Below are 12,991 nucleotides of genomic sequence, written 5' to 3'. Positions count from 1 at the left end.
AGTTGTGTGCCTTGTTTCTATTAAATTTTAGCATTATTAAAACTTATATATAGTATTTCTTAATAAGAACTCAAAGCAAAGTTAGCAAGGAAGCCCTGAAGTTATCTGGGATATGACTTAGAAGGTTTGGTGTTGGTTAAGACCTATCATTGAAGCATGAGCTGTAAGATTTCTTAACTAAAATAAGAACCTCTTAATACAGCAAGAGCAAGAGTTTCCTACATCTTCTTGTCTCCAATCTTATGTCTTCTTTCCATCATATTCTGTACTCTGCACTCACAATTATTTTTCTAAAATATGGAACTAATCAGTAATGAAAATGCCTCCCAGAGCATAGAAAGTACAGCTCAAATTCTTTAATCTGGTATCCAACTACTTACAGTCTAGTGTCAACATATTTGTCACATTTCCTTTCCTACTAATGCACAGTTTCCATGCTCCAGTCACACCACCCTCCTCAATCATTAAGACCCGGCAAAAAAGAGGGACTAATGATATGTGGCAAACAATAACTTACGCTCCAAGACTACCTGGATAAAAAATATAGCTCAGGACTTCCCTGGCAGTACCATGGTTAAGAATTCCCCTGTCAATTCAGGGGACACAGGTGAGGTCCCTGGTCCTGGAAGATCCCACATGCCCTGGACAACTCAGTTCGTGCGCCACAACTATTGAGCCCGAGAGTCACAACTACCAAGTCTGTGCACCTACAGTCCGTGCTCCACAATAAGAGAAGCCACCTCAATGAGAAGTCCCCACACTGAAACAAACAGTAGTCCCCATGTTGGCCACAACTAGGAGAAAACCCTTGCCAAGCAACAAAGACCCAGCACAGCCAAAAATAAAAATTAAATTAATACAAAAAGAAAAAGATAGCTCCCAGCTATCAAGAAGCACATTTGCTGGAGAGATGCACAAGCAAGCAGATCAATGTTGCTCACCATAAAGACTGGGACATAAAATATAAGCAAAATAGAGACAGATAAACTGTTAACTCAAACTAAGAAGCTCAGAGAAAGCAAAAAAAAAAAAAAAAATCAGAGAAAGCTTCACAGGAAAAAAAAAAAAAAGTTGTTTATGTATCAATGAATAGTAGCTAACACTTATGGAGCAGTTACTGCAAATGCCAAAATCTACTCTAAGTACTTTACACATACGAATCCCCAATGAGAGATAAAAAGAATTTAAGTTAAAAGAACATATTAACTAGATGACTAGAACATGCTGAGCATTGTGCTGAGCACTAAAAAGGAACAACATGGAATTAAGCCCTTTAATTCTGGTAGGGGGAAAAAGTGAGAGATGGCAGGTTCCTTTTTTTCCCCCCTGGTAAGTTTTAACCCCAGTGAGATTCTTTCCTGAAACAGGATAAAGTTAAAAGAATTAAAAGGATTTATTTGGGGCTTCCCTGGTGGTCTAGTGGCTAAGATCCCAAGCTCCCAATGCAGGGGGTCCAGGTTCGATCCCTGGTCAAGGAAGCAGATTCATATGATGCAAAAAGAGTCAGCATACCACAATAAAAGATCTCACATGCCAAAAGGAAGATCGAAGATCCTACTTGCCGAAACTAAGACCAGGCACAGACAAATAAATAAATATTTTTTTAAAAAAAGGATTCATTTAAGTACCTGTATTTTAAGGTCATAAGTCTTTTTTAATTTAAACAGAAGTATGTTTTGTCCAATTTTTCTCAACAACACTGATTTATTCAACAAATACCTATGAATTACCAACTTTATATAAGACAAACTAAGCAAATGTGCATTTTCTTTCACTTCCTATCAAAGTCCCACTGAAGTGCATTCAAGCATTCCGGAAAGAGACAGCAGGAGGGATTATATTGAGGGTGAAGCGAGAACAGAGAAACCGCAGTCTAGAACCATGTGCAGGTGCGCAGGTATGCATGCGCACACATGAGAAAGCTGCAGCCACACGGAAGCCATTCCTTCCAGCACAGTCTGAAGAAGAACCAAACCCAGAGACAGCAGAAGGGGGCTGTAGGACAAAAATCAGGATGATTAAAACATCTATATGAGACAGACACACCAAACCTTTTATCTCATTCCTTTACACACAGAATGTCCAGCAGCAACAAAGCTAGTGTCAGGCTTAAAACACAACTTTTTTTTTTTTTAACCATCTACCCTGAAAGCATCAGAACACCTTTATGCTCCACAATAAAGCCTTCTTCATTTGGGCACAGGGAGGAGGAAGAACAGCGCTTTTGCTTAATTTCACCCTCTTTTCCTTCATTTCACCGTAAAATGAGGCCCAACAGTTGATACTCTGCACACTTACAAAGAGCTCAAAAATCCTTTTATTTTTTTATTTTTGAGGAATAGGATAAAAACAATCAACTCACTTAAAGGAAGCAGAGCTTTTAAACTTATAAATGTTTAAAATTTGTAAGTGCTATTCTCAAAGAAATTCACAAAGATGCTGCATCTATTAAAAATGAGCAATTGGAAAGAAACTATGGAAACAGGAAAAAAAAGACAACACTGACAAAAGATATTCAAAAAAGAGAACTGACAGTCAAAGGAAATTGATCTCTTGAACTGATCTTCCATATTACCTTATTTGTTTTCTTTGTCTTTTTTCTACTTGGAAGAATCTATCCAAATGGTATTCTCAATAGAACAGAAAAAATGGAAAGTGAAAGTCACTGAGTCCTGTCCGACTCTTTGCGACCCCATGGAACCTGCCAGGTTCCTCTGTCCATGGGATTCTCAGGCCAGAATACTTGAGTGGTTAGCCTTTCCCTTCTCCAGGGGATCTTCCCAACCCAGGGATCGAACCCAGGTCTCCTGCACTGCAGGCTGATTCTTTACCTGCTGAGCTACCAGGGAAGCCCAAGGAAAATATAATTGAAGAAATAATATTAGAAAATTTCCCAGAAGTGAACAAATAGGACTCAAGGGGTGCAATGAAGGATAAGTGAAAAAAGATCCACAGTTAGAAAGAAATACTCTCATAAACTATCATAAAACCACTGATAAAAAGAGTTCAATAAAACATTTCAGAGGAAAAGGAGTATTAGTTGCAAAGAAGGAGAATCAGACTAGCTTTGAGATTCTCATCAGATATATTAGATAGTAAACTGCAAAGGAATGATGTTTTCAAAGTTTCAAGCAAAACAAAATGATTGAACTATGAATTCTATTCCCAAACTACTAACTGAGAAGGCAAGACAAATACATTTTCAGATATACTGGGCCTGTGAAAATTAAAATATCTACCTTATATCATTTCCTTAAAAAAATTACTTGTAATTATTTATACCCCAACAAGGTGGGAGAGAAATGTGAAATAAGGATGACATGGAATAACATAAAACAGTAGATTAAACCCAGGAGAGTTATAGGAAAAAATATAGATAGACAGTAATACATAAATATGCATCAGATTTGAAAAGCAACGAGTTTAATTAGAACAAAGTGTTTCAGAGCTCAAAATATATCTTCAAGAACAAAATGGACTCACTTAGCAAAGATGGTACTAATTTTAGAGAGCTAACGTGACATTTTAAAGGGTAGAGGACTGACACAATTACATTTCCTTCCCTGCAGTTCAAATTACACCTCTGGATTTTATAGTGAATGGTACTTGCATAAACAATATTGTGAAGTTTGAGAATCAACCTATAAACAAAGCACAGAAAAACTGAATAAAGTCACAGAATGCAAGCGTTATATAGTAGCAACAAACTGGAAAGTACTGAAAATGATATTAAAAGCTATACATATTACATACTTAACATGTAATGAAGGCACTACACTAAAAATAGCCTTACACGCAGTAGATCACTAAAAACAAAACAGCAGCACTGAGAAGTGGCCAAAAGAACAGATTCAGGAGCAAGACTGTTTGGCTTTGATATCCAGTTCCACTGCTAACCAGTGCTATGACTTTGGGCAAGTTGCCATATTTCGTTAATATATTTATTTCACTTTCAGACTTCTGAAATCGAGATGAGTCTTACACTAGATGGCAAGTCATAAATTTAATTGGCAGCAGTTATTTCATTAATAATACAAAAAACTTAAAGAGAGAGCTCTAAAAGCAGTGGCAAAAGGGAACTGTTATAGTTTAAAACATTTTAAATTGGGACTGACATACACACTACTACATATAAAATAGATAACTACTAAGAACTTACTGTACAGCACAGGGAACTCTAATACTCTATAATAACCTATATGGGAAAAGATCATAAATAAGAGTAGGGAGATACATAAATTATAGATTCACTTTGTTGTACACCTGAAAGTAACACAAAGTTGTAAATCAACTATACTCCAATAAAAACTTTTAAAAATAAAAACAAAGCAGACTTTAAGACAATTAAATGCAAGGCATAACCTTTGACTGGATCATAAATGGGGGGGAGGCCAATAAATGGTGAAAGTTGAAACCAGTGTTATTTTTCTAAGATATGATAACAGTATACATCTTAGTATACAGATAACAGATAATAATATACTTTTTTTATTCCTAGTCATTGAGTTTTTTTCAATGTTTAGGCCAATTGTCTTGTAGAATGTGCCACATTTTTTGTTTGATAAGTTTCTTACACCCAGGCTTGGCAAGAATGCTACACAGATATTTATACACAGGTGTTGTACACACTATGTTTTAAAAACTCATTCTAACAGAAAATTCTTAGGAAAAAACATAAACAAAAGTATAAGGCATGGGATTGAAAAAAGAAACATTCTAGCTTGGTTTGAAATCAAATTTCCAATCTCCCTTTTTTCCTAGTCTCTAAGAAATGAGTGCATCCAATACTCATATTCCCATCTGTATATTTGCTGGCATTCTGTCACCTGTGTACATGCTGCATTTTAACCAAAAATGTCTGAAGGCCAAAGCTTTTCTCATCATTTATTTTTCCCAAAATGTGTATCCCAGTCCTCTGAAGTCTTCTTATTACCACAGAGTAAATTATATATAAAGGAGGAATTGGGAGGGAAAAAAGATCAGTATTGGAAATTAACAGAAAAGGGCAATTACTGTCTCACAGTCTCTGGAGTGATTACTGCTAAACAACCTCAGACCGCATGCCAGCTGTTAAAGTTGAGCAAATGTCTTTATTTTTATCGATTTTTCCCTTTATATTTCTAAATGAGAAACAATACAGAGATCTGGGATAACTTTTAACTCATAGCCCATCTGGTTAGTTCTCATTTCTTTCTCATAAAAATTTCAACTGGAAAAAAAATTTACAATTTTATTCAGCCATATTTTATAATATGGCAGACATACATAATTTTATACCTGTGTGTGAATTATATTAGAACATACTAACCCTTCTTGTGAGTCAGTTTCCTCATCAGTAAAATGAGGAAACAATAAAATCTAACTTTGGGGGTTATTATGAGGAATAAGTCAATTATAAATTTATATTATAAAGTGCTTAAAATAGTGCCTGGGCACAACATCTATTAAATTAATAGAATACATAATAAATATGAATCTTCATAATAGTTCTTACATCTTACATTTGTTATTTTCTCCATTTTAAAGGTAAGAAAATTGAGCTCTAAAGAGCTCAAGGTCACACATGCAGTAGGCAGGATCAGAATTTCACTGGCCTAACTCCTGAGCCCCTGCTCCTAATCACCTCACTTAATTCAGTTGTATAGAGTTCGCATATAATTATTCAGCCATGCCTTATTATTAGAAAATAAGATATGCAAAGGCAATTTCTGTCATTACAGCTAATGCCACAATGAATTATCTTTATACATACATCCTTATGTGTCAGGATTTTTGTTTCTAAATGAGAGAATCTAAAAAATAAAATCACTAGGCCAAAAGGTTTGCACATTTTTAATTTTAAAAATTACTGATTTAAAAAAGTTTATTATAGAGGTTTATCTTTCCTTTTACAGCACCTAGATTTCCTATCTTACTAAAAAACATCATCCCTACCTCAATTATACAAATATTCTAATTGCTTCATGTGAATATGTATCTTTAATGCATTTACAATTTAATTTTTTATTTTTTACTTTTGTGGCTGCACCGCGCAGCTTGTAGGATCTTAATTCCCTGACCAAGGATGGAACCCAGGCCTTTGGGAGTGACGCTGAGTCCTAACCGCTACACTGCCAAGGAATTTCCACTGCACTTCCAAGGAATTCCCACAACTTACTTTTTATATATTTTATGATGAGGGGATCTGGTTGGTTTTCCTACAGGTGAATTACACCAGCAGAATCTATTAAAACATCCTTTTCCCACCAACATGAAATGACTTCATTGTCACATATTAAAACAGAGACTAATTGGTTTCCACACTTCATTCATCCCATCTCTCACTAAAAGTAATCACCCCCTCTTTTGAATGTCTGCAATATTTTATCTGTATAGTACCTGGATGGAGGAGACTAACGGGCTATAGTCCATGGGTTTGCAAGAGTCAGACACGACTTAGCAATTGAACAACAGCATTTTTATAACACCCTTGAACTGAGGACAGTGCCTCCAAACCATATGTATTAGATAAATAATTGCACAACTTTCTTGCTCTCTCCCCAGATCTATAATTCTGCGGCTAACTGAAAATTGCCATATTAAGACTAATTTCCTTGCAGGAAGAAAAAGGTAGCTTTGTCGGATTAAGGGGCATTATCCTGGAATCTATGAAGCAGAAAGTTAAAAATTTAAGACTGTGTTTTCTGTACCATACTTACACGAAAAAAGTCAAGACTATTAAATGAAGCAATATTGACTATTTTTTCAAAATAATTTCTAGGCAATGATGGGGTTAATACAGATTCAGGACAATCTACATATTTATATTCAAAATCCTCTATGGTAACTGATGTGCACAATAATGACATCAGTATAAGGTAAGATTAAGTGTCTTATGGAATCATCAAAGATATAACGCAAACAGGACACTTGCCTTACCGGCAAAGTAGGTATTCACTACATTGCAAAATTTTTAGAGTGCTAGAAAGGTCCCCGGCTTGACACTAAATATGTTCTCACTCAGTGAGCTACTGCCTAAAGCTTTACCATTAATACTCAAGCTTTTCATTTTAAAGTCTAAACCAGAAATAGATTCTCAACCATGGGCCATCTTGCCTGCCGAAGGCCATTTGGCAATGTCTGCAGACATTTTTGGTTGTCACAACTTGACTGGCAAAGGGGGAGGGGAGTAAGGCTGCTACTGCCATCTAGTGGACACAAGCCAGGGATACTGCTGAACCTTATACAATACACAAGATAGCCCCATTATACAATACACAGCAAAGGATTCCGTTCCGTTCCGTTCCGTCGCTCAGTCGTGTCCGACTCTTTGCGACCCCGTGGACTGTAGCCTACCAGGCTTCTCCGTCCATGGGATTCTCCAGGCAAGAGTACTGGAGTGGGTTACCGTTTCCTTCTCCAGGGGATCTTCCCGACCCAGGGATCGAACCCGGGCCTCCCGCATTGGAGGCAGACGCGTTAACCTCTGAGCCACCAGGGAAGAGCAAAGGATTACCCGGCCCATAATGTCAACAGCACCAAGGCTTTCAGAAACTGGCATATACTCTGCTGAAATGCAAAAGCATGTTTTTAATTTAATGTACAGATAAGCAGGCCCTCCACTTCAGTCCAATCAAGCCTTTTTTCCCCTCTACTCCTCCGCCACGCTGCCAAATACACTGGTTACTTACTTATCCTCACCATCTACAACTCCTCAAAGCATTTACTTAACTGGTACAGTTCTTTCTCTTGACTTCTTTGATATCTCAGTTTTCTAACTTTCTTTCTTTACTGGGCATGCCTCCCCAGTCCATTTTGTTAATTCTTCAATGCTGTTCAGTATCTAATGTTGCAATGACTCCTCTTCCTTTTGTTATCCTCATTTTTTCCCTGAAGGACTGCAACCAGCACTATGGCTTTACATATACTATGTGCATATAGGGCTGCCCAGGTGACGCTGGTGGTAAAGAACGCTCTTACCAATGAAGGAGACACAAGAGACGCACGTTCAATCCCTGGGTCAGGCAGATCCCCTAGAAAAGGAATGGCAACCCACTCCAGTATCCTTGCCTGGGAAATTTCAAGGACAGAGGAGGCTGGTGGGCTACAGTCCATACAGTCACAAAGAGTCAGACACGACTGAAGCAACTTAGCACGCAGGCACATGCAAATAACATCAAAATTTATAACTCCAGCTCTGACCTCCTCACCTGTGCCTCAGGTTTAATCAACATGTTAGCTCTACTTGGATGTCTAACTGATGATATCCAAAACTTAACATGTCCAGTAAATCAATTATACTCCAATTAAAATTAATTTTAAAAAGTAATAAGACTTCATATGTCCAAAATAGAACCATTGATTCCAAAATTATTATTATTGTAAGCAAACCACATATATAAAATGTTAATAACTGGAGAATCTAGGTTTGATTCTTGCAAATAAATTTTATGTAAGTCTGAAATCACTTAAAAATAAAAAGTAAAACAAAAACACATGATTCCCATCAGTCCACATGATTTTCTTCCCTGTTTCAGTAAACTTCACCACCAGTTCCTCATAAAACATAGTTGTTTTGTCGCTCAGTCAAATCTGACCCTTTGTAGCCCTATGGACTGCAGCATACCAGGCTTCCCTGTCCTTTACTATCTCCCAGTTTGCTCAAACTCATGTCCACTGAGTCAGTGATGCCATCCAACCATCCTGTCCTCTGTCATCTCCTTCTCCTCCTGCCCTCTATCTTTCCTAGCATCAGGGTCTTTTCCAATGAGTTGGCTCTTCACAACAGATGGCCAAAATGTTGGCATAGTCCTTCCAATGAATATTCAGCGTTGATTTAGGATTGACTGGTTTGATCTCCTTGCTATCCAAGGGACTCTCAAGGGTCTGCTCCAGCACCACAGTTCAAAAGCGTCAATTCTTCAGCACTCAGCCTTCTCTATGGTCCAACTCTCACATCCACACGTGACTACTGGATGGAAAAACTATAGCTTTGACTATATGGACCTTTGTCAGCAAAGCATCATTAATTCATCTCTGTAAGAACATGCCACATCTAATCCACCAGGAAACTCAAGATGTTCTACTCAAAAACTACATTCCAAAGTAGACTATTTCTCCCCATTTCCACAGCTTCCTAACTGGTCTCCCTGTCGCCTCACTTAGCCCCTGCATTAGCTTCCTAGGACTGCCAAACAAACTACCACAAACCTGGTAGCTTAAAACAACAGAAAGGGACTGCTCCACAGTTCTAGGAGTTAGAAGTCTGAAATCGAGGTGTCAGCAGAACCAAAATCTGAAACCTGAAAATCTCTATGGGAGGATTTGTCCCTATCTCTTCCTAACTACTAGTGGTTGTTGGCAAATTTTAGTTGGTTTGTAGACACATCACTCCAATCTCTGTCTCCATCCTCTCTGTGTCCAAATTTCCCTCTTCTTATAAAGACACTAGACATTGTATTTGGGCCAATTCTCGCTCAGTATGACCTTAACTTTACATCTGCAAAGATTCGATTTCCAAGCAGGTTCACACTTGCAGGTTCCAGGGGTTAAGAAGTCAGCATATCCTTTTGGGGAACACAATTCAGCCAACAACATCCCCTATAGTCCATTTTCCACACAGCAACCATAATGATCTTCATGAATGTACATAGGCCACATGGCTCTCCTACTTACAGATCTGTGCCCAGCTGGCCTCTTCCAGCCTCTCAAACTTCATCTCCTAAGTGCCCTCTTACACTCCAGCAACACCAGCCTTCTTTCAATCCCTCCAACACAAGTTTTTCCTGATGGAAAATGCTGTGTGGCTTCCTCCTCCTCATTTCAAATCATAACTCAGGTTCACTTCCTCACACAAGTCTGACCATCTACCTCAGCAGCATATTTCAGAGTCATTTTCTTTTACAAAACCCTAGTTTCTAAGTCGGAGAAGGCAATGGCAAGCCACTCCAGTACTCTTGCCTAGAAAATCCAATGGATGGAGGAGCCTGGTAGGCTGCAGTCCAAGGGGTCGCTAGGGGTCAGACACGACTGAGCGACTTCACTTTCACTTTTCACTTTCACACATTGGAGAAGGAAATGGCAACCCACTCCAGTGTTCTTGCCTGGAGAATCCCAGGTACGGGGGAGCCTGGTGGGCTGCCGTCTATGGGGTCACACAGAGTCAGACACGACTGAAGTGATTTAGCAGCAGCAGCAGCAGCGGCAGTTTCTAAGCAGCAATGACCTTTACCAGAAATTATCTTGAGTTTTTTGTTGTTGTTGGAGCTTCCATTACTACAGTCCCAGAGACTAAATCTGGGTAGACAAATACTTTTCATTTCTATTTAGTCAAATACATCTTTTTTCCTCCATGATTTCAGGGTTTCGTCTCTTATAGAGCAGGCTTCCCTAGTGGCTCAATTGGTAAAGAACCTGCCTGCAAAACAGAAGACCTGGTTTCAATCCCTGGGTCAACCCACTGGAGTAGGAAATGGCAACCCACTCCAGTAGTATTGCCTGGGAAATCCCATGGACAGAGGGTAGAGAAGCCTGACGGGCTACAATCCATGGGGTCACAAGAGTCGGACATGACTCCGTGACTAAACCACCACCAACATAACAAGATCACTAAATTATTCCCCTAAATTTTTCCTGTTTTCTTTTTTTCATGTGTGTGACAACTGACTAAATTTTTATTAAGGAAGGAGACCCATGATACAATCTTAATACCTATTTTTTTTATTTTTGTTATTCATTTAAGTATCTAATCCATTTGGAATTAACCTTGAACTGAATTAATCGGAACTGTCTCCATTGCTCTAAGACAGCATTAATCTCCTCTGACTCCACTCTACCTTATACTCTGACTACACTGAAAAGCCCTAAGGGACCACCTAGAAGGACAGTCCTGCCTGATAAACTCCTATAAATCCTTAAAACCCCAATCCTAATGTCACTTCTGGCAAGACTTTCTTACCCAATTTCTGTCCTTCCTTATATCTAACATCTACTCTATTATATAATTAACATCTCTCTACTCTACAATCTATAGTTTATTGCTGTTTTAATAGTTCAGTCATGTCTGACTCTTTGAGACCCCACGGACTGTAGGCCACCAGCCTCCTCCACCCATGGGATTTTCCAGGCAAGAATACTGAAGTGGATTGCCATCTCCTTCTCCATTGGATCTTCCCCACCAAGGGGTGGAACCCTCATCTCCTGCGTTGGCAGGCTGGTTCTTTACCACTGAGCCACCAGGGAAGCCCATAATCTATAGTACCTGGCTCATAATAAAGTCGGAGAAGACAATGGCAACCCACTCCAGTACTCTTGCCTGGGAAATCTCAAGGATGGAGGAGCCTGGTAGGCTGCAGTCCAAGGGGTCGCTAAGAGTCAGCCACCACCAAGCGACTTCACTTTCACTTTTCACTTTCATGCACTGGAGAAGGAAATGGCATCCCACTCCAGTGTTCTTGCCTGGAGAATCCCAGGGCTGGGGGAGCCTGGTGGGCTGCCGTCTATGGGGTCGCAAAGAGTCGGACAGGACTGAGGCGACTTAGCAGCAGCAGCAGCATAATAAAGTACTTAGACAAGTGCACAGAGGAAATGTTATGTGTTAACTGTTTTATCATTACCGTAATAGGCTACCATTATTTGTCTGTGTAATTTGCCTTGCTAGACCATGAGACTGAGGACAGAGATTCATTTATTTGCCATTTACCAAGCCCACTGTTCACATACACACTAAACACTAATAGGTAAATCAATGAACAACATCTCAATTCTGGAAAAAAGTAACTTTCTTTGATGCCGTGGATTCCTTATGTTTAAAAAAGAAGTAGGAAACTTTCAAAACAAAAAGTAGAAAAAGGCTGTTCTTCCTGCTTTTTGACTGGGAGCAAATTGCAGGGGCAGAGAGAACACACGACGGACGACAGTCTTTAGCAAATCTAGCACGAAGGTCTAGCTTTTCTCACCTCCAGAAAGACAACGAGAAATGTTCTATATCTGACGCTGTATAACCCATTATCAGTTCAGTTCAATCGCTCAGTCGTGTCCAACTCTTTCCTACCCCACGGACCGCAGCACTCCAGGCCTCCCTGTCCATCACCAACTCCCGGAGTTTACCCAAACCCATTATATTAGAGATTAAACAACAGCATTCCTTTTAAAGACGGAGAGAATGCAAAACTTTTTGTGTTTTTTTGAATGCGGTGAGAGATGTCTGAATCTTATATGAATTCATAACCTTATGGTCACCTGGCCTTGAACCTTACTTAAAGAAATGTATCGGCTTCCTACATAAAAAAACGACAATGCACTTAAACTCTGGGATGAAAGGAGAGCCCCGCGTCGGATAAAAACGTAGGGATAATCTAGCCGCCCTCCCCACGAGGACAGTCTCCATCTGGGCCACCCTCCGAGAAGCGTAGACTTCTTATACGGAGGGACGAAGGTATTCTCGGCTCAGTATCCCCGAACCCAGGGCTGCAGACACTTAGCCATCCGCCCTGTGTCAGTCAGGAGCTGAAAGTACTCAGGTGACCACGGCCCACAGCAAAAGGCGGAGAGAAACTTCCAGCGGGAAAGAGAAAAGTGTACAGACGGACGCTACGTGCAGAGAAGAGGGAAACAAGCAGCGAGAGGGAAGAGTACTCAGGAACACCGCCACTTCTCACTTCTCGTCGCTACCTCGAATTTTCTCATCTAAATACCTGCAGCAGCCCCGCTCTCCCGAAGCTGCTCCATGAGGGCCAAGCCGCCGCCCACTCTGTGGTGAGAGCCGCCCGCCTCCCGGACTCACCAGCTCTTCCTGCTGCTACTTCGCCGCCGTGGAAACGGCTGGTCCAAGGCCCAGTGTTTGGGCGTCCACTCCTAGCAAGCCACCGCGTCCGCTCCCCGCCGCCGGACGGCGGTTGCGGTCAACGAGAGACGCGCTGCCGCCGTCCCGGCTTCCGTAGGCAGCCTTCGGGCGACCCCGGATGTTGTTCTCCTCCTGCCCCGGAAACGGTGGCGGGAAGCCCACGGGGGC

The 12,991-nt window shown here is 40.3% G+C and overlaps 1 protein-coding gene across 2 annotated transcripts in view; it reads right to left on the bottom strand.

Moving 5' to 3' along the window:
- The window catches only part of ASB3 (ankyrin repeat and SOCS box containing 3), a 114,858-nt gene extending 101,877 nt beyond the window's left edge, over nt 1-12,981 (bottom strand). Inside the window, exon 1 of one of the 2 annotated variants that reach the window (XM_088841482.1) lies at nt 12,675-12,981. The gene's annotated coding sequence lies outside the window, so the exon portion shown is untranslated. The remainder of the gene's footprint in view (nt 1-12,674) is intronic. The other variant, XM_088841481.1, reaches the window with a different exon arrangement.
- Nucleotides 12,982-12,991: the final 10 nt, after the last annotated feature.

Source organism: Moschus berezovskii, chromosome 11 (genome assembly GCF_049115385.1).
Source record: "Moschus berezovskii isolate FMDL1 chromosome 11, NW_MosBer_1.0, whole genome shotgun sequence".
Lineage (NCBI taxonomy): Eukaryota > Metazoa > Chordata > Mammalia > Artiodactyla > Moschidae > Moschus > Moschus berezovskii.
The sequence above is the reverse complement of the archived record's forward strand: the minus strand, read 5'-3'. Positions and strand labels throughout refer to the sequence as shown.